Consider the following 23,378-nt stretch of genomic DNA (forward strand, 5'->3'; position numbering starts at 1 on the left):
ATTTAAAAATAGTGAAAAGCCTTAAAACACAATACCTTGAAAAGTATAATTTTTTTATTTTTAAATATAAAGTCACCTCAACTTTTAAAGTATTTAAAATCTAAAGATCTTGGTTCAGAATTTTTTTTGACAAATAAAACTTTCTTGTACAAAGTTATTCACAGAATCTTGCTGATGGTTTGCTTAGTAAAATGTTTTTTCTGTAGGTTTTGTAAAGTGATCCTTGATCTAATATACAGACCACATCTTGGGTTAAAATACTCAATTCCCGCTGCACAGATCGACAACACTCTACTATTCTGTGGGAATCCAATCTTCTAACCAGAATCAAAAAGATTTGGTCTAAAGTCCGCCCCCCCACCCCACTCCCCGGAAGACAATCATATTGTAGGAAGAAAATAAAATTCAGTTAGAAGCACGTTACTTCGCTGTACATTCATAGAGTTTTCACTACTAAAACTGAACACCAAGGGACAAAATAATTTTTTCAAGACTACTATACAGAGAGACAAGTCTTAAAATGTCAAAAAAAATATGTATCATCTTTTGCAAAAAACAAAAACCACACACACACACACACACACTCTCACACCAAGCAAACCCAAACTCCAAACAAAACTCATCCAGAAATGGTACCATTCAAGATGTCACTATTTAAGAAATCAAAATAACTATACACTAAGATGAAATAATTAAAAGGTAAATGTATTGCATATAAAACAAGATAAATTTTTCCAGTTCTGCCTCTGTCTCCATTGTGTAAGTGTGACAGGAAAGCTGTAAAAACTTTCCCCAAACACTAAATCTCATCCCGTGATTAGAGCCAGTATTTATCTGATGTAGTAGCTCAATTGTGTAGCAGCTGCATTTTGCATTCTATTTTATTTAATGGCAGTTATTTCAGCTTTAGAGACAAAAGCCACATTAAATTTGAACAACCAAAATACAACTTTAAAAGTCAAATTCTGGCCCTGACTGGTGTGGCTCAGTTGGTTGGAGTGTTGCCCCGTGCACTGAAAAATTCCCGGTCAGAGCACATATGGAAGGCAACCAATTGATGTTTCTCTTTCATATCGATGTTTCTTTCTTTCTCTCTCTCTCTCTCTCTCTCTCTCTCTCTCTCTCTCTCTCTCTCTCTCCTTCTCCCTTCCTCTCTGAAATCATTCTCCTCATATACTGAACACACTCAAAATTATCCACATAGAAGTCAGATTAAACCATGTTTTCTTAGCCTTCGATTATATCTGAATATAATTATACAGTAAAAGCTATAAATTCAAGTCCTTTGCACAATAAAATTCAACTCTTATGACCTTGAAGAATGAGCCACTCATATCCACAGGTATGTCAAAAAAGAAAGGAGAAAATGTAAAAAATTACCACAGATGTAATTTCTTACTTTCTTCCTACAAAAGAAGCAACTTCTCATTTATACTGAACAAGAAAATGTAATTTAAATCTAATTCAATCTTCAAAACTTCAAATAAAACCCTTTTGCCTTCAACCATTTAAAAAATTTCCCAGAGACACAACTCCTATAGAAAGGTAGGCTCATAAGCATTTTAAATATCCAGTTTTACTTTGTTTAATAGAGATAATGGATTTTATGGTCATGGAGCCCCGAGGTCTGGGCTATTGTGTGACCCTGGGCACATTACATAACTCTGTAAGCCCCACTTGCCTTACTTGCAATGTGGGGATTGTAACAGTACCTTAGCTCACAGGGCTTTTGCGAGGATTATGTGATAGAACAAACATAAAGTATTTAATACTCAGGAACCATTCACTTAAACACTTGAGGGCCTACTAGTCAACAAATATTTGGGGACCCGCTATGGACCAGCTCTGTACAAGTGGTAAACAAGAAAACATATAGTCCCTATCCTCAGGAAGCTTTCTTTTTTTATGTGTAGAAAGACAATAAAATGTATGAAAACACATAAATGTATAATTGCAATAAGTGTTACAAAGTAAATAAAGTAGGTTCAGTGATGAAGGAACTTCACTTTGATTGGTCAGAGTGATACGGAAATGTTTTAGGGTAACATTTAAGCAGGGGTCTGAGAGGTGAGGAGAAAGCAGAGAGAGAATTCTAGGCAGAAAGAACAGCATCAACAAGGCCACCAAGAAGGGGAGAAAGCATGTTCTACTGAGAGGCCGGTTTGACTGCAGCACAGTGAACCACGAGGATACTATGAAAGATATTTGGAGGGAAAGGTGGTTGACACGATCAGCAGGTCTCTATAACAACAGTAAAAAACTTCGGGTTTTTATTCTAAATATAATGGGAAGCCACTGGAGGGTTTTGAGCAAAGAAACCATTTAACAGGTTTAGAAGTCAGGAAATAATCATAACAACATTCCATTTGGCTAGGAAGATCTAGATTCAAAGCATTCTACAGGACTGAAACACACCTTTGTTTAAAAATACTATTGATTGTTCCTTTTAAGTGGAAAATTCTTAAATATATTTGGCCATTTCCTGCCTTAGTTTTTAAAAAGACATTTTAAAAACACTAAAAAATAGAGCCCCCCCCCCTTTTAAATGCATCATGATCAATAGCAATGCTGAGTTATGGATACAAGTTTAATTTGTATCATTTGCCTCTTTAATTCTGAACTGCACAATATGTAGCTGCTCAAAAACCTGGGCAACAGAACTGGTCAAACTTCCTGGCACGCAAGTAACTGAATGAAAGACAAAAGAGAGTAAGTTTGTCATTAATTTTCCCCCCGAATAAAATCATCACCTTCTCTGTCTTATGGGTGAGCATTTTTTGCTTATTTAGTAACATTTAAGGTGTTCTTCCTTGGTCAACTATGGATAAACAACCTGGTTTGCCTTTTCTACCCTTACTCAATGGATGCTGCTGTGAATGGTTGGAAAAAGTCCAAAACTGCAATTATTTGATCCCCCATGACCTCCTTAATCTCTCTTGTTACTCCATATCAACATACAGCATCTGGGGCATTCTAAGCCCTTTCCATGCTGATAGGACTCGCCCCTCCCTATCCCATTTCCCCTTACTTTTAGCAAAACTGCCTCTCACCCTAACTTATCTCTTCTCTACCTCAAAAATGCTGCCACTTTATTCTACTTTGCCCTAGTCCCAGAAAAAGGTTTCTCTAAATTTTGAAGGTTATTCCCTCTATCTGTGCTACTGATAGCCTTCTTGCTTCATCAATTATTTCATCTGTTTTTATCTTCAGTCTCTGTCAAATAACCCTTACCTTTCACAAGTGGTCAAAAATAAGCAAATAGGTCTTGGGTTTTATTTCTTCTCCTGCCACACACTTGAATGTACTTGTTCTCTATTTCTGACTCCACCAGCCTATTTCAGGCTCTCATCCTTCATCTAAAGTGTAGCCAAACATTTTTGTACAACCAAACTAATCTTTAAAAAAAAAAAATCCTGATCCTAATTCTCCTGTATTTGAAATTCATCCAGAAACCATACTGCCTATCAGCTTAATTCACTCTTCTAATCTAGCATTTAAATTTTCAACAATCTGGCTCTAATCCACATATCCTCAGAAAACTATCCCAACCAGCCTGATTCAGGCCCTGATCACCCCCCACCCCAGCCGGCCGGCCCCTGATCGGCTTGCTATCTACTGTCTTTTCTCTACCAACAACTTTCTGTAAATTATAATCTATAATCACATCCTTTTCTCACACTACCTTAGTTTCTCATGTACTACTTGGGGACTGTACTTAACTGGTGAGATTTGCATGCACTAACTCGAGTGGTTAATGCCAGAACTGAACTGCCATATACCTGTTGGGATTAAAACAGAGGATTTCCTTCCTGATTTGTATCCTTTATAATAAAACTATAATCTTAAGTATAGCACTTTCCTGAATACTGTCAGTTGTTCAGACCTATTGGGAGTCATGGGAATGCCAAAACTTGTATCCAGTGGGTCAGAATGCAGGTGGCCCAGGGACCCCCAAAGTGCAGCAGATGTCTGAAGTAAAGGCAGTCTTGTTGGGGACCTTTAACTTGTGGGGTCTGCACTAACTTTGGTTGATTAATGGCAGCATTGAACTGCAGGACACGGATGTTAAAACAGAATACTTCCCAAGTCTTCCTACCAAATCAAGACTACTCAAGATCCTTCTATTACACCACAATAATTACAATTTTACCAACATCTACTCTATTAAGTCATAGTAATAAATGTTGTGACTGGGGAGTAGGGTTGAGGAATGAGGGTATGGGGGAGAGATTTAAAAATACCCATGAAAGATATGGTTTTAACCAAACTAAAGTACTTGTAATTGTTGATTATTCCCTTTAATTCCCTATTTGCAATCTTATGTACGTCATTCACCCCATCTATAATCTTTTATCTCCTACTCTACCTAGGAGACTCCTACCTGAATTTTATTAAGGATCCAAGCAAATGTCACTTCCGAACTGAAGCCTCTTTAGTTCTCCCAACTGAAACATATGTATCACCGGTCTGGTATAAACTTGAACAGGTCAATTGAGCTTTGTTAATCCTCACCCAAGGATATTTTTTCCATTGATTTTTAGAGACAGTAGAAGGGAGGGAGGGAGGGAGGGAGGGAGGGAGGGAGGAAGGGAGGAAGGGAGGGAAACATTGATGTGAGCACATTGATCGGTTGCCTCCCACATGCACCCCAAGCAGGCCAGGAATGAACGAATGAACTGGCAACCCAGGTACATGCCCCCTGACCGGGAATCGAACCCAAGACCCTTCAGTCCTTCAGTGCCTGGAGCCCATGCTCCAACCACTAAGCAACACCAGCAGGGCTAAAACTAATTTTTAAAAATCTCAGTTTCAAGAACAATAAGCCTAATATCTATATAAAAGCCCAGCGACCGGAACGGCGGAACAACTAGAACAACTGGTGGCTATGATGCACACTGCAGCAGCCAACCAGCCTGATCCAGGCCCCGATCACCCCCCACCCCAGCCGGCCGGCCGGCCCCTGATCGGCCTCCAACACCCCGATCGGGGGCAGGGCTGGCCAGCCATCCACCCACGGCCCCTCCCCCCCGCCAGCCCAGCCCAATGTGCCCCCATAGGGGCGGGCTGGCTGGACCCCACCCATGTACCAATTCATGCACTGGGCCCCTAGTAATAAATAGTAGTAGTCACATTTCTAGCATAACCATGAACAGGTCAATTGAGCTTTTTAAATACATAAAATGAAGACAGGGCAAAACAATACACTGTTATTTTCCAGAAAACTCTCCTGTCTCAAAAAAACTTAGAAACACATTCTTTTAAAAGCATAACTAAGCTCTTAAAGTAGGAGGAATTATCAACAGTCATAAATGAAGAAGCAGTAGCAAGAAACCAGTGTGATAAGTTAACATCGTGGGCCATGGCTGCCCCAAAGAACCTGGAACTTGGAGCCTGGTGGGGAATGGGAGACATGACCTCTGGCCCAGTCAAGGTACGAGGCCTCTACAGAAAGCTAAAATTTTGTGAGAGGATGAACTAGAAAAAAGAAACCAAACAAAAATCACCGGTCAGTAAAAGAAAATGACAGGTGACCTTCTCTGTCTTAATCTGGGCTCCAAGGAAGAGGTGCCGTTTCCTCTAAGAATTTATTATTAGCACAGGTCTACCTTCAATATGCATCCGAATTTCTAAATATAAGTTTACAACTCCAAAATACAAATTATATGAGGGCACATGTTTCTGTGAGCAAGAGTCAGCAGAAACAGCAAACTGGATTAAAGCTTTGAGACTTTAGATACAGAAATGATCCATGATAGAAAATGTTTTAAGGACTGAGAAAATAAAAACATGAGCAATAAATCTAATTCTAGACATTTTAAAAGAAAACCAATTTGATCAATTTTACAAACTGAACTTCTAAAAGTGGAAAATACAACTGAAATTAAGAAGTCAATGAATAGGTTAAACAGCAAATTAGAGACAACTAAAATAAGACATAGATTCCTAAACAAATATTCATAATTTCAGGTTTTTTAAAAAATATTTTTATTGATTTTAGAGAGGAAGGAGGAGAGAGAGATAGAAACAACAATGATAAGAGAGAATCACTGATTAGCTACCTCCTGCACGCCCCCTACTGGGGATTGAGCCCACAACCCAGGCATGTGCCCTTGACCGGAATGGAACCTGGGACCCTTCGGCCTCCAGGCCAACGCTCTATCCACTGAGCCAAACTGACTATGGCCATAATTTCAGATTTAAAAAGGTAATAAAGATAAAAGAAAAAAAGTTTAAGATATATGAAAAAAACTACCCATGTTACTACCAAAGTTAGAATAGGGAATAATCAAAATTCAAAGAAATCATACTTTATAATTTCCTAACTCTAATGAAAATTATAAATTCTCAGATAGCATAAATTATCTTAAACAAGGAAATTTAAAAACAATCCATATCTAGATACATTATAGTGAAACTGCACATTAAAAGTAAATAAATTTTAAATTAAAAGTAACCTCTTCCTTGCCCCTTCATAGATTGTCATAAGGATCCAATTTTTTACACCAAAATAAATTTTTTTTAAATATATTTTATTGATTTTTTACAGAGAGGAAGAAAGAGGGATAGAGAGTTAGAAACATCGATGAGAGAGAAACATCAATCAGCTGCCTCCTGCACACCCCCTACTGGGGATGTGCCCGCAACCAAAGTACATGCCCTTGACCGGAATCGAACCTGGGACCCTTGAGTCTGCAGGCTGATGCTCTATCCACTGAGCCAAACCGGTTGGGGCTACACCACAATAATTTTAAGATCAATCTCAAGATATATTTTAGTCATATGTGGTAAATTTATAAGAAATCCTCTCTTGTAGACTCTGAAAACCATAAAAATCTGGCTGTATATTTGCAACCAAATGAATAAGATGGTTCTGCTTCTTCCTTTACTTCCTAATTCCTTGAAGGAAAAGATTCTTGAAGATTTACTCTAGTAAATCTGAAATCAAGCAAAAATGGCAGAGCCAAACTACATGGGACTGAGGGTGCTTTGGGCACTCTAACCAGTTCCATTCATTGAACTATTAAACATTAACTGTGAGCCTACTGTAGGTGAGGAACTCAGGATGATACAAAGATGATTAATTGGGTCATCTTCCTTTCAGCCTATTGAAAAGTAAGTAGTATTGTAGGTGAACAAATGCTATGGGAAGGAGGAAAAGATGTTACTAACTTTTGGCTGTGCAGCTTTCATGGCAAACAGTACTTGGTTGTGTAACTGGTGACTTCAATGAATAAAAATAAAATTTTAGAGTAAATAAAACAAAACTTAGAAAGTTATACATGCCGCAAACTATCCTCCCATAACATCAGGTTTCAAATAAAAACCCAATTAATTTGCCCTAACCAGTTTGGCTCAGTGGATAGAGGGTCGGCCTGCGGACTAAAGGGTCCCAGGTTTGATTCCGGACAAGGGCATGGACCTTGGTTGCGGGCACATCCCCAGTGGGGAGTGTGCAGAAGGCAGCTGAATCGATGTTTCTCTCTCATCGATGTTTCTAACTCTCTATCTCTCTCCCTTCCTCTCTGTAAAAAAATCAGTAAAATATATTAAAAACCCAATTAATTTAATATATTTTACTCTTTTGCTTTACATACAGCCCTGATCTCTTTCACAATCACAATCAAGGATGTGCTACATCAGAAAACATGTAATGGAAAAATATGTTTATATAAGGATAAATCCTCTACTGAGAGAATCACATGCATTTCTCCAAGCTTGATCCTAGTGGTACCAAGAATTTTTACTAAAATAGCTTATGATCAAATATTTTAACAGAATAAATGAGTACTATTTAAAATCTCTAGATTAAAAAATCTTTATTATTACTAAGACCTCATTTGATCTGTAACATTTGGACCACAGATACAATTATAAAGTGATGAAAAACATATGTAGTATAACAGGTGTTGAAACAGCACAAGTGGTTTTTCTTCTTAGCTCTCCTCAAACAATGCCAATAAACAATGCTAATAATAGAATAAAATTCCAGGGCAGAACAATACAACCCATAATTAGACATCAATGCAGTATAAAACTGTCAAAGCTCCTGGGCAAGAATAATTATTGAGGACCCTCAAAAGAAGTGTGTGTGTACATGTATGTCTACGTGTGTGTGTATATATGCCAGTAAAGCTAATGAAAACAGATAAATAATTTTCAAAGTTAGAAATAGCCTAAAGGTTGAAATAAACACCATAATTCAATACAATCTATATACAGCAAAAAACAATGGAGTGTATATGTTCAGGCAAACGTTCAGGAAAAATTTGACATAAAGAAGTGGTTTAGTGGGGAGAAAGTGACTATTATATTTGCTGACATGTAATTTTTAAAAATTAAATTAAAAAAACTTAAAACTTTGTAAGTTGAATTCACATACCATATATATGATTATTTCAAATTTACCCTGAAATAAAATATTTTCATCAATCTAACATGGGGATTGTATAGATAAAATAATAACTAAAAGGCAAAAGCCCTACCTAAAATATAACATTGCTGTTATATATATTTTTAAAGTTTTCCCCCAAGCAAATTAATCTTTAAAAAATATATGTACAAAAATCAAGTCCTACTAGCCTCAATACAATCACAACCATCACAGATAAATGAACAATATAGCAGTATATTATCACTACCCTGATAACACATTTCAGTTATTTAATATTTACTTTGCCTTTTACATTTTACTTCTAGTTAAAGGGAATCACTAGATGAAAGGAACAGGAGGAGTTGTTTTTTTCATTCGTGGTTTTAATCACATCAATTATCATTTCAATCTATTCACAAAGACTATAATTCAAAACACAAGGATTACCAAAGGAACAGATTGCTTTTTAGTGTAATTTATAAGTTACTTGGTAGGAGTTTGGGCCTTTTTTTTCTAAGTTGGGATTCCAGGCTATCTCACAAACACCTTGTAAGCTCACAAGAGTTAAATACCTTTCATCTACCATGAAAAATAGTACAAAATAGTAATAGCAGCCATTGTGATTACTGTCAATGTCCTAGGCAACTTAAATATCCATCGCACTTAATTCTAACATTATCATTAAGTGGGTAAAATTACCATCCCCATTACAGTAGTAAGCAAAAGCACAGCTCAGAAAATTAAGTTTCTCAGAAACACACAGTAAGTGCTGAACTGGGATTCAAGCCAAATCCTCTAATTCCAAAATTCCTACACTACTTGTTATAACTACTAAAATAATGTAGCAACATTGTGTCAATTCTCTATAAATCCTTCTATTAACCATGTAAAATTCCATAGTGTGGTTACACTAGAACCTAGTTAGTCATTGTTCTTAGGGAGAAGATAAGGATCCTTGATGGGAGTTAGAGACACAAGAAGCAAAGAAAGTAGCAGAAAAGGCAAATATTTAAATAAACCCAAATAAATTAATTGCATAAAATACTGTGAATATCTTGTGGGATTTAAAATATACATGAAAGGCCCAGCTGGTGTAGTTGGCTCAGTGGCTGAATGTCGACCTATGAACCAGGAGATCACAGTTTGGTTCCAGGTGAGGGCACATGCCCAGGTTGTGGGTTTGGTCCCCAGTAGGAGAAATTTGGTCCTCCTGTGCAGGAGGCAGCCGATCAATGGTTCTATTTCATCACTGATGTTTCTATCTCTCTCCCTTCTCCCTTCCTCTCTGAAATCAATAAAAACATATTAAAATATACAAGAAAGTAAAACATAAACAGTAATAGATCAATCAAGAGGAAGTTCAATGGAGTTAAAATGCTATAAGGTGCAGCCCTGGGTGGGTAGCTCAGTTGTTAAGAGCATCATCCCAATACATGAAGGTTGTGAGTTCAATCCTTGGTCAGGGCACATACAAGAAGCAACCAACAAATGCATAAATAAGTAGAACAAAAAATTAATGTCTCACTCAATCACTCACTCATTCCCCCCCGCCTTCTTCTCTGTGAGATCAATTTTTAAAAAATAAAATTAAGACAGCAGATTTTATAGGAGGGATCACATCTAAAAAATGGGTGATGAGAAATAAAGGAGAAAAATATGAGAATTTATGTTTTAGGAATTCCTCAGGGAATTCTAAGGAAAAAGAAAAATCTTTTTTATGGTACTTATGTCTAGAAATATAGATAAGGACCAGTGAGATTTAAAAAAAAAAAAGCCAAATGGAAAATGTGAAAGCAAAACTACAAAGTCCCCCAAAATGAACAAAATATTTCATCATAAAATTATTTTTATATTCATTTTCAATAAATGGGGGGGGAAATAAGAAAAAACAAAAACAGAAGTAATAGGACAAGCCCCAACCCTGACCATGATGAGAAAATTGCCTCTCATGGTTAAATCTATATAAGAAACTTGCTTAAAATATTCCTAAGAAGAAATCTGAAAGTAGTCAATATTCCAAAAGTAATACTTATCATAATACCATAATCACTTCAATAGTGTTTTTCAGCATACAAAGGGCTTTCACATAAAATTATTTATTCTGAGGGAGAATGTGCAATTAATCCCATTTAACAAATGAGGCAAAGGGCTCTGAGAGGTTAAAACACTAACTGGACTATGCCACACTACAGTACTTACGTGCAAAGTACTCAGAGACCATTGACAACTTACAAAGGGAACTGAATAATAGCAAAGGATAGTAATTTGAAACCAGTTTCGAAAACCCTTACTGACACTGGTAGACAGTGGAGGAAGAGGAGAGGTGAAAGAAGGAAGCTCCTACTTGAGTTTATGCCACGGGAAACATCTGAGTTGGGTCCTTTTTGTTTAGTAATGACATCCCTGGGGATAAGGTCCAAGATGGCCTCACCTCTTCTGGTACTTGTAGCATTTTAAGTATAGTTCTGATAAGACTTGGTATCCGTACTGTCAATTTTTATATTTTATATAAAAATAGTATCTTAACAAAGTCATCGATTTTCATATTTATAGGTTTACATCAGATATAAAACAATTTATCTTTCCATTTAAAGGCTGAGATGTTTGGATTTGACATTTCAAATTTGACACAATCACTTCATGATATAGTTCTCAAATGAAACTCCCTTAAAATGAAAACTTTACACTTGTACTTCAGCAACAAGTTTCTGTAGTAGGAGCATGACCAGAATCTGAGTGATAAATTATAACATTCAAATACTTTGAAATTTGGCCAAAATAAATTATATATTTTCTATGTGTTTTGGGAATGAGACTTTTTCAGAGGTAAATCTTATATGAGTATATTTTACCAAATCTATATATGTAAAGCCTGAACAAGTGGCTGGTAATAATGGAGTGTTAAATAAAGTAGGGTAGACTTGATGTCTAGACAAGATAGTGGTGAGAGCTGCACTTTTAAGAGGTTCAGTACTTGCTCTGATAAAAAAAGAAAAACAAAGAATGTTTCTATTATGTAAGGCTAGCATAGTATGAAATGCTTAGATCATGCATATACAACAATAGAGTTACCACTTCTTTGAAAATAATTTCATTTTAATCCATCATGTGTTAAAAGCTGATTCTTTTCCATGTTCCCAATTCTAGTTAACATTTTAGGAAGATGGTACTTTTGATTACTCTTCTAGACTTTTTAGTTTAAAAGTAAAACAAAGTATCCTATTATATGTTCACAAAGAAAGAGCAAAAGCTAGTAAGAGTTGCTGGGAACAATCAGCTGTTTATTTATTTATTTAAATATATTTTTATTGATTTCAGAGAGGAAGGGAGAGGGAGAGAGAGAAACATCAATGATGACAGAGAATCATTGATCGGCTGCCTCCTAAACGCCCCCTACCGGGGATCAAACCCACAGACCAGGCATGTACCCTTGACGGGAATCGAACACAGGACCCTGTAGTCCGCAGGCTGATGCTCTATCCACTGAGTCAAACCAGGTAGGGCCCATCAACTGTTTAGATGGTGACTGAAACGATACACTGCAAAAGGCCCACAGGAAGAACAATGATCAAATATAACACCTTATTTGCTGAAGAAAACATTTTCTGTACAACTCATTAGCTAAACAAACATCAATTAATTAAAGACTGATCATAGCAACAGTATATTTGAGTTTTTAAAAAACATTTTAGCATAAAATCCCTGTGTCCTTATGAAGAGGTTAAAAAAACTAAAACGCCTAAAAATATATAATCAAATCTGAAATTAGCTACACATAACAGTGTGTCCAAAAGAAGCAATCTTAGCTGTATTTTTTTTTAGTATGATTTAGATTAGAAAGGGACCTAAAAGATTATTCAATCCAATTTTTTTACTTCGAGAAAAAAAGTAAATAAGAGTTAGTGAGCGGTCCATATGATCACAAAAATGGTGAACTAGTGTAAAAAGGCATCCGGGGGGAAGAGATCAACCAAAAAGACTTGTATGTATGCATATAAGCATAACCCTTAGACACAGACAGTAGGGGGCTGAGGGCATGAGCTGGGGAGTGGGAGTGGCTGGGGAGAGGTCTATGGGGGAAAAAGGAAACATGTGTATTACTTTAAACAATAAAGAATTTTTAAAAAGGTGAAGGTGCAGTTCAAATTAATATAAAAATTATATATTAAGTAGATTGATCTAGACTCACAATAAAATCTTATTAACCTATAAGGCTAATGACCTAGACAGGCAACAAAATGATTTGTAAATTAACTTGATTTTTCGTAGTTAATTAGAGTAAGTAAAGAGGTTCTTGGATGGCTAAGAAATAAAATTTCTTTAATACAGCAAGGCTGGCATAGCTATCAATGACTATAAAAAATGTCTTTACTAGCCCTAGCTAGTGTGGCTCAGTTAGTTAGAGCATTGTCCCATGCATTGAAGGGTCAAGGGTTCCATTCCTGGTCAGGGCACATACCCAAGGTTCAGGTTCAACCCAGTTGGGACTCATACAGGAGGCATCCAATAGATGTTTCTCTCTCTCTCCCTCTCCCTTTCTCTCTCTAAGAGTTAAAAAAGTCTTTACTAAAATAAATGCACATTCTGTTTGAGTCCTTTTAAGTTAAAAGAAAGAAAACAAAAATAATCCCCTTGATCAAGTGTTTCTTAATACTCTCTATATTTAAATGTTTTAGAACACCTGATTCCCACCATATCTGGACCTGAAATTATTCCCATCTACATTTTATTTATAAACTAAAGGCCCAATGCACGAAATTCGTGCAAGAGTAGGCCTTCCTTCCTCCCGCTGCTGGCACTGGCTTTCCTCCGGCACCCAGGACCTGGGTTTCCCTCACAGCCTGGGCTTCGACCAGAAGGACATCTGGTCTAATTAGCATATTATGCTTTTATTATTATAGACTAGAGGCCCGGTGCACAAAAATTTGTGCACTGGGGGAGGGGGGGAGGTCCTTCAGCCCATCCTGTGCCCTCTCGCAGTCTGGGACTCCTAGGGAGATAACGACCTGCTGGCTTAGGCCTGCTCCCGGGTGGCAGAGGGCAGGCCCAATCCCTAGGTGCAGCCCCTGGTGGGGCTCAGAGCAGGGTCGATTGGGGAGTTGGGGCGCCACCCCGTCATGCACAGAGCAGGGCGGATCGGGAGGTTGCAATGCCACCCTCAGTCACGCTCAGGGTAGGGCCAATTGGGGGGTTGGGGCACCGCCCCCTGTCACACTCAAGGCAGGGTCGATGGGGAGGTTGCGGCACCACCCCCTGTCACGCACAGAGCAGGGCCGATCAGGGGGTTGGGGCGCTGCCCCCTGTCACTCACAGAGCAGGGCGGATCAGGGGGTTGGGGCGCTGCACCCTGTCACACTCAGGGAAGGGCCAATGGGGAGGTTATGGCTCTACCCTGTCACACACAGAGCAAGGCCCGTGGAGGGGGGTTGGGGTGCCACCCTCTATCACCCACAGAGCATGGCCGATCAGGGGGTTGGGGCGCCGCCACTGTCACACTCAGGGCAGGGCCGATGGAGAGGTTATGGCTCTACCCTGTCACACACAGAGCAGGGCCCGTGTGGGGGGGGCCGGGGGGGGGTTGGTGTGCTGCACCCTGTCAAACACAGAGCCGCAGGGCAATCAGGGGATTGGGGAGCTCCCCCCTATCAGGCACAGAGCAGGGCAGATAGGGAGGTTGTGGCCCCGCCCCCTGTCACACACAGAGCCACAGGGCGATCAGGGGGTTGGGGAGCTCCCCCCTGTCACACACAGAGCCACAGGGCAATCAGGGGATTGGGGAGCTCCCCCCTATCAGGCACAGAGCAGGCTGATCAGGGGGTTGGGGCGGCTTCCCCTGCATGAACAGAGCAGGCGGATAGGGAGTTTGTGGCCCTGTTCCCTGTCACACACAGAGCCCAAGGCAATCAGGGGGTTGGCGCTGCCCCCTGTCACGCTGATCCCGGTGCCGGGAGGCATAGTACCTTTTACTATATAGGATAGAGGCCTGGTGCATGGGTAGGGGCTGGCTGGTTTGCCCTGAAGGGTGTCCTGGATCAGGGTGGGGATCCCCACTGGGGTGCCTGGCCAGTCTGGCTAAGGGGCTGAGGGCCGTTTTCAGGCTGGCGGATGACTAAAGCTCCCAACCGCTCCTTTTTCTCTTTTTTTTTTTTTATTCTGGGCCAGCTTTAGCTCTGAAGCCTCGCTGCTGAAAACATCGATACAATGTTGCGGTCCGGCTGGCGGAAGCCCGGCTGACTGAAAGCCAGTTTCTGGGGTTTTGTTTAGCTTCTTATTTGCAACATAGTACATAGTTGCTTAGAGTTGCAGCTGAGAGGCCGGCAAGTCAGGCGGGGAACGTTGGAGTCCGCAATCACTGGAGCAAGCAAGCCTCCCTGTTCGCTTCAGTGCATGGCTGCCGGCCGCCATCTTGGCTGACAGTTAATTTGCATAAGGATATGCTGATTAGCCAATGGGAAGGGTAGCGGTCGTACGCTAATTACCATGTTTCTCTTTTATTAGTGTAGACTAGAGGCCCGGTGCACAAAATTCGTGTGGGAGAGGGGGTGTCCCTCAGCCCAGCCTGCACCCTCTCCAATCTGGGATCTCTCTCACAATCCAGGACTGCTGGTGCCCAACTGCTCGCCTGCCTGCCTGCCTGATTGCCCCTAACCACTCCCCTGCCAGCCTGATCAACATCTAACTGCTCCCCTATCGCCCCCATTGTCTCTAATTGCCCTCCCCTGCCAGCCTGGTCACCCCTAACTGCCCTCCCCTACAGGCCTGATCGCCCCCAACTGCCCTCCTTTGCCAGCCGGTCACCCCTAACTGCCCTCCTCTGCAGGCCTGATCGCCCCCAACTGCCCTCCCCTGCCAGCCATCTTGTGCCAGCCATCTTGTGCCCACATGCGGGCGGCCATCTTGTGTTGGAGTGATGGTCAATTTGTTTATCACCTCTTTATTATATAGGATTACCAGAGGAATATAAAATCAACTCTTATTTCAACAGAGACTTACTTATAGGTAGAAATATCAGCAATTTCCATAAAACAGCATTATGTTAGAGGAGTATTCTGAAATAGCCAAAGAGGTTTCAAAAATAAATTTGCCTTCACAGTACTTGTTCTTTTCTTAGTTATTATCCAAGTAATAAGAAGAGACTTTCCCATGCAAAAAATGTTCCGTGATTTGAGGAATACTGTGAATAAGGCATTTAAAGAATATTTTCAGGCCTATTCCTGCAATTTCACTAGTTTTGATTTTAGTAATTGTATCTACTAATATAATTTTTAAGAATGATTAACAATAATTGGTACAATGCAAGAAACTAAGATCCTCTGCAATCATATACTCATTATTCATTAGAATCATGAGAGGTGAACAGACACTGATGATTTCTTATACAGTTATTAAAACCTGCACAGCACTTCATAAGACATAAAAATACAGGTATCTGCCCTGACCGGTTTGGCTCAGTGGATAGAGTGTCGGCCTATGAACTGAAGGGTCCCGGGTTCGATTCCAGTCAAGGGCATGTACCTTGGTTGCGGGCACATCCCCACTGGGGGGTTGTGCAGGAGGCAGCTGATCGATGTTTCTCTCTCATAGATATTTCAAACTCTCTATCCCTCTCCCTTCCTCTCTGTAAAAAATCAATAAAATATATTTTTTTAAAAAATACAGGTATTTGACACCCATAGTATTAAACACCCCCCCCAAAATTGCTCATTTTAAATGTAATACTTTGTTTATTTAAAAAATATACATATAAATAAAAATACACATATAAAACTTTTTTTAATGTGGAGAAATCAGAGAAACTGTATTTTAAAACATGGTTCACAAGGGATTATATGTATCTATTAATAGACTAGTTATAAATGCTGATATAGAATGGTCTCTAAGATACATTGAATAGGGAACATGATATGCCATTTGTATTTAAGAAAAAGATACGGAGACACACAAACCAACTCCTATCTTTACTCATTTAGATGAATTGTGCTCCAGATGCATGGGTGTGTGTATATGTGTGTATATGTGTATATGCACAAATATATAAATGCTATATATAAATTGTGTATATATACTAGTACACATATATATTCATATCACATATGAGTATTTCTACATGCTGGGGGGGTAAGTGGCAGCTAAGTGGGGGGTTATGGGTGAGAAGCAAATTGGTTTTACACAGTATAATCTCTTATACCTGTTGAATTTTTTGTTTGTGTATATTATTACTTAAAATACAGCCTTTAAGGAATGGGTGAAGGATATTTAACATAAACCAATCAGAACACATACTTTTGAGATATGACCATAATTTTAGTTCCTAACTAAATCCTTATTACTGTCAGTATAATCAAATGTTCATACCTGAAAAGACTTTCATAAATATTTGTTTGGGGTGATACACAGTGTTACAACTGTCAAGACTCATCCAAATTAATATTTAAAGATTTATGCATTTTATTGTATAGCAATTGTACCTATTTAAAAATGATAAACTAGAACTTCTCTAATTTACATAAAAATAAGGTGGTAGTTCTCAACCATATAACACAGTATAAACTACAGAAAAATGTAAGAAAAAAGTCACCTCCTTCTAATTCCTTGTTACTCCAAATATATTCCATAGACTAGTAGAATCAGCATCATCTGGGATAATGTTAGAAATTTGAATCTCAAGTCCCATCCCAGATTTACTGAGTCAGAATCTGTATTTTAACAAGATCCCAAAGTGCACATTAAAGTATGTGAACCTCTGATAACCTACCAGAGTATGTATGGTAGAAAACCAAGAAGCTCTACAGATGTACAACAAAGAGAGTGAATAGCAATGTTAAGTACTGTACCTTGAGGGTGAATAGATGGAAGGTTCTTTGTTCAAGACTAGTTTGCACAGGAAAACACCCTAATAAATTCCACCTGCACAATAACTATCCTTTGCAGTTGTTGTATTAATTAACTACTATTCTGCTACTTATTGTCACTTTAGGATTTTAGCTACCCTAACACCCTTAGTCAAATGAAGTGCCAGGCAGAACATGAATATGCATATTACATATGTATATTCCAGATCTACTCAGATTATCTGATTCGATCTGAAGAGGAGAATAGCAAATCTAATCCAGATCTTGAAATTCCAGTGGGGAATTACAAGGAGACTTTTAACATCATTAGATGCCAGGACCCCAGGAAAACAGTCTATCTAAGCACAAGTTTATCAAAGTAAGAAGGACCTTGCAAATCTTAAACATGAGAAAGTTCCACAGAGTTAAGGTAAATATTGCTTTATCCCGGAGGTGCAGGAGATGGAAGAAGGGTATGTATGTAATAATGGAAGATTTCAATTTAGTGTTTCATTCAAAGTAACAGTTTGTTAAAAGACAAGATTCTTCACTGGTAAAATATCAAGTAGTGAGATGCACTTTCAAATCAGATATAGTTCAGTAATAGTAAGTATATGAAGACTTGAGAGACATCAGTCAAAGGATTAATGCCAAACACCTGAACCAGAATATAAATGACCCATAATTTTGTGGGTTAAGTCTCTCTAGGAATTACTATACTGACAGGAGAAATTCTGAAATTTGCTGAAGTTCAGAAGCCAGGAAGCTAGAAAAATATCCCAATAATTAAATGTAAAAGACAGCCCAAATTGGGAAATAGGGGGTAATATGGAGGGAAAAGTGTGTGTGTGTGTGTGTGTGGGGGGGGGGGGGGTGGGAATGACATATCATAGGATGCAAAGCCTAAGGAGACTAAGTGTTTATGGCAAAAGAATGGGTCATACCCACTAAATGATATTCAAGTAAAACTGGGATGATTCAGATGATCTCTAGAAACACAATATTCAGAAATGCAACTTGATGTCTTCTGGCTCAAGGATTTGAGACCAGTGCTTCTCTACCATAAGTGACCATGACCTTGGGAACTTTTTCAAAAAGCACCTGCACCCTCAACCCTACCAAATTTTTATACACCCAGGGATGAGATGGCAAAGGATATGAATCTAATTCCTCATAGACACGATTCTGATACAATCTATCTCCACATGCATGTCCTTAAACATCAAATCACATTTATAGGCACTTTAAATTATACCAAATTTTGGCCTACAGATTTATTTTATATCATAATACTACCTCAAGTTAATGACTTTCTTGGAACTCAAAGGCTGAAGGACCTGATTTCTATAAACCTTCAAAACACTGTATGTGGTCATTTATCTTTACAAGATATCTGAACACATTGCACTTGACATAACAGAAAGAAAAAGCAGCTGAGTATTACACCAATATTTATATTTTTAAACTTTTCTAACCTTGAGTGTTTGGGGCTATTGTACTGTTTTTCAAAATATCTTAAGTATATGAAAAAATGTAAATAATAACTTCTGGACAGCTGTGTAACTACCATCTAGCTTTCTCAAGCCTTTATAATATTCTATCCATTGGGTATGTAATACCTAAAAATAAAATATGCAAAAGCTAGAAATGGAAAAAATTGAGAATAATCCCCCTTAAAACTACTTTTTTAATTTTCAAAAGTCACTTAATTTTAGACACAAATTTATAAAATAATTATATCATTATTTGATAGTTATCTAACATTTGGGGGACTTCTGGTTTTTCTTGCCAATATATTAAAAAAAAAAAAAGCACCCTAGCAAAAACATAGTATAGTATTCCAATATGTAACATCATTAAGTTTGCTATTTTATAATACTTCTAATAACTGTTTTACTTCTCTATTAACATTAGAATATGGCAATGTCCTTTTAGACTTATTTTTCCTTCTTTAGGTCATCTGTCTTTGCTGTAATAATCACAATATACTTTAGTATCAGATTTTTCATGTGTTTGAACAATAGGCAGCTAAAAACAGAGATACAGTCATCCCTCTAGGTCAAACACATACAAGTATCTAAAAAGTACTATAAAAACTGGTTTCATATAAAATAATTTTGTGTGTACTGCTAAGCTAGCCTCTACATCTGACTAGTAACCCACCTTTTCAAGATCAAACAGATCAACTATGAATAATAACAAGATGCGATAGTACAGATATTAATAAGCCACAACCTAAAATAATAATCTCCTCCTGTTATTTAAGTCAAGTTTTGCAACCAGTTATATTCTTAAGAGAATCTCTCCTTTAAAGAACTGCAAATCGGGTGGAAATAAATAATATTAAATCATTCATTCAACAAACATTATCAAGCACTTATACCAAGTTCTTGGCCTAGGCACTCTGTTAGGTGGTCAAGTTAAGATGCAGTGTCTGATTTCAAGTGACTCAGAAAGTATTTCAAAGGTCACTTCTAGGTTTATGACTCCATCCATCATCCATAAAAGAAATATTTCTTAAGAGCCCACTACATGCTAATGACTGTTCTACGTAATAGACATAAAGCAGTAAACAAAAGTTTCTTGTTCTCATGAAGTTTCCATTATGGTGCGGGGAGACAAGCAAACAAATAAAAACATATGTCAAGTGGCAAAAAAAGCTACAAAGAAAAATAAATCAGCGTAAAAAGGCAGAGGGCAGTAATTTTATATAGGGTAATGATATTCATATTCATATTGAAGATAAATCCTGTGAGTTAGCCTTTTATTTTTTTAAAATATGTTTTTACTAGCGGCCCGGTGCACAAATAAGACAACATATGATTAGTGCTTAATCCAGAGCCTGGAACAGAGAAAGTGCCCCACAGATGTGAGTTATATTTATTATTTTTATTCTTATTATCATTACTAGAGACCCAATGCACAAAGATTTGTGCAAGAATAGGCCTTCCTTCCCCAAGCTGCCAGCACCGCCTTCGCTCCAGCCCAGAGCCGCCTCTCTGCCTTCGATTTGGCCAGAGCCGCCTTCCACCTCTCTCCTTGTCGCATCAATTTGCATATTCCCTCCTTATTGGCTGTGGGCGCCGCCATCTTTATCGTGAAGTGACAGTTAATTTGCATATTACTCTTTTATTAGATAGGACTAGAGGCCCGGTGCACAAAAATTTGTGCACTGGGGGGGGGGGGTCCCTCAGCCCATCCTGTGCCCTCTCGGAGTCTGGGACCCCTCAGGAGATAATGACCTGCTGGCTTAGGCCTGCTCCCAGGTGGCAGAGGGCACGCCCAATCCCTAGGTGCAGCCCCTGGTGGGGCTCAGAGCAGGGCCGATTGGGGAGTTGGGGCACCGCCCCCTGTCATGCACAGAGCAGGGCGGATCGGGAGGTTGCGATGCCACCCCTAGTCACACTCAGGGTACAGCCGATTGGGGGGTTGGGGCACCGTCCCCTGTCACACTCAAGGCAGGGTCGATAGGGAAGTTGCGGCACCACCCCCTGTCATGCACAGAGCAGGGCCGATCAGGGGGTTGAGGAGCTCCCCCCTGTCACGCACAGAGCAGGGCCCATCAGGGGGTTGGGGAGCTCCCCCCTGTCATGCACAGAGCAGGGCCCATCAGGGGGTTGAGGAGCTTCCCCCTGTCAATCACAGAGTAGGGCCAATAGGGGAGTTGGGGCACCGCCCCGTCACACACAGAGCAAGGCCCGTGGAGGGGGGTTGGGGCACCGCCCTCTATCACCCACAGAGCAGGGCCGATCAGGGGGTTGGGGCACCGCCACTGTCACACTCAGGGCAGGGCCGTTGGGGAGGTTATGGCTCTACCCCGTCACACACAGAGCAGGGCCTGTGGGGGTGTGGGGGAGGAGTTGGGGCGCCGCCACTGTCACACTCAGGGCAGGGCCGATCAAGGGGTTAGGGTGCTGCACTCTGTCACACACAGAGCCACAGGGCGATCAGGGGGTTGGGGAGCTCCCCCCTATCAGGCACAGAGCAGGGCTGATCAGGGGTTGGGGCACCTCCCCCTGTCACGAACAGAACAGGGCAGATAGGGAGGTTGTGTCCCCGCCCCGTCACACACAGAGCCGCAGGGCGATCAGGGGGTTGGGGAGCTCCCCCCCTATCAGGCACAGAGCAGGGCTGATCAAGGGGTTGTGGCCCCGCCCCCTGTCACACACAGAGCCGCAGGGTGATCAGGGGGTTTGGGCGCTGCCCCCTGTCACGCTGATCCCGGTGCCAGGAGCCTCGCGGCTCCACTGATCCCAGTGCTGGGAGGCATAGTACCCTTTTACTATATAGGATAGAGGCCTGGTGCACAGGTGGGGGCCGGCTGGCTTGCCCTGAAGGGTGTCCTGGATCAGGGTGGGGGTCCCCACTGGGGTGCCCGGCCAGTCTGGCTGAGGGGCTGAGGGCCGTTTTCAGGATGGCGGGTGACTGAAGCTCCCAACCGCTCCCTTTTTTCGTTTTCTTTTTTTTCATTCTGGGCCAGCTTTAGCTCTGAGGCCTGGGCTGCTGAAAGCAGGTTTCTGGCCTTTGTTTACCTTCTGTATTTGATACAATGTTGCGGTCCGGCTGGCTGAAGCCCGGCTGACTAAAGCAGGTTTCTGGGGTTTTGTTTAGCTTCTATATTTGCAACATAGTTGCTTAGAGTTGCAGCTGAGAGGCCGGCAAGTCAGGCGGGAAACGTTGGAGTCCGCAGTCACTGGAGCAAGCAAGCCTCCCTGTTCGCTTCAGTGCATGGCTGCCGGCCGCCATCTTGGCTGGCAGTTAATGTGCATATCGCTCTGATTAGCCAATGGGAAGGGTAGGGGATGTACGGCTAATTACCATGTTTCTCTTTTATTAGATAGGATACGTATAATATAAATTTTTTACCATTTTTTCCATTTTCATATATAATTTTTTCCATTTCTAGCTTTTGCAAAATTATGTATATTATATATACATATATATATATAGATATATAGATAGATATAGATATAGATATACACACACACACACACACACACACATAAAAGCCTAAGTGACTGGCCGACTGTTTGACCAACCAACCGGTAGCTATAACGCGCACTGACCACCAGGGGGCAGATGCTCAACGCAAGAGTGGAAACCACAGACATGGAAACATGGAACAGACTGATGAATCTCAGAGGAAAGGGGGAAGGGGGGAGGGCGGGAAGAGATTAACTAAAGATCTTATATGCATGCTAGGGACTCAGTGCACGGATTTGTGCACCAGTGGGGTCCCTCGGCCTGGCCTGCTCCATCTCACAATCCGGGACCTCTCAGGGGATGTCAGAGAGCTGGTTTCAGCCCGATCCCTGCAGGCCAGGCCAAGGGACCCCACCAGTGCACAAATTCGTGCACTGGGCCTCTAGTAACAATATAATGACATTGACTCAAGGCATTGAAGAGAAACAGCAAAAACAAACTCTTGTGCCCCGGCCTATGTGGCTCAGTTGGTTAAGCATCGTCCTGCGCACCAAAAGGTCACCAGTTCAATTCACAGTCAGGGCACTTACCCAGGTTTGGGTTTTGGTCTCCAGTCAGGGCATGTACAGGAGGCAACCAATCATATTTTTCTCTAACCTCTCTTTCTCTCTCCCTCGCTCTCTCTCCCACTTCCTCTCTCTAAAATCAATAAAAACATATATTTTTTAAAAACACCTTGTACAATATGTTACATTTTATAAAGCCCTTTAACAGTTTATTCATTTAATCCTCACAAAGTGATAATACCCTATGAGGCAGGCAATATTTCCAAAATGAAACATTTTAAATTTTGCTATGCATATTATGAGCATAGTGAGGAGGATTAAAAAGACAATGATTGCTACTTTTTTTAATCTTTGGTAAAGCAAAGCCTCTAGGCATTTTCCATTCCAAAATTATATTTCACACCAGAGTTTTTGTCCTATAACTATGCCTTAAGCAAACTATTTAATCTATCAAAAACAAGATCCTAACTTTCAGGAATGACATCATTAAAATTAGATTTAAAGCGCTATCATTCATTTTTCTTTAATATTTGAAAAACTGCTTAAAAGTATAATGAAAAACATAAGAAATATCTCTAATCCCAATATTCAAAAAAAATTTACTAACATTTGGTATATTTCTTTTAGCCCATTCCTATTACTTTTATTCGTTTTTAAATTTCTCCTACTAACTAGAATATTAATATT

The 23,378-nt window shown here is 40.0% G+C and overlaps 1 protein-coding gene across 15 annotated transcripts in view; it reads right to left on the minus strand.

Annotated features, from left to right (window-relative positions):
* The window catches only part of PPHLN1 (periphilin 1), a 118,858-nt gene that overhangs the window by 34,389 nt on the left and 61,091 nt on the right, over window positions 1–23,378 (minus strand). The gene's annotated exons all lie outside the window — the stretch shown is intronic.

Source organism: Myotis lucifugus, unplaced genomic scaffold, assembly GCF_000147115.1.
Source record: "Myotis lucifugus unplaced genomic scaffold, Myoluc2.0 scaffold_30, whole genome shotgun sequence".
Lineage (NCBI taxonomy): Eukaryota > Metazoa > Chordata > Mammalia > Chiroptera > Vespertilionidae > Myotis > Myotis lucifugus.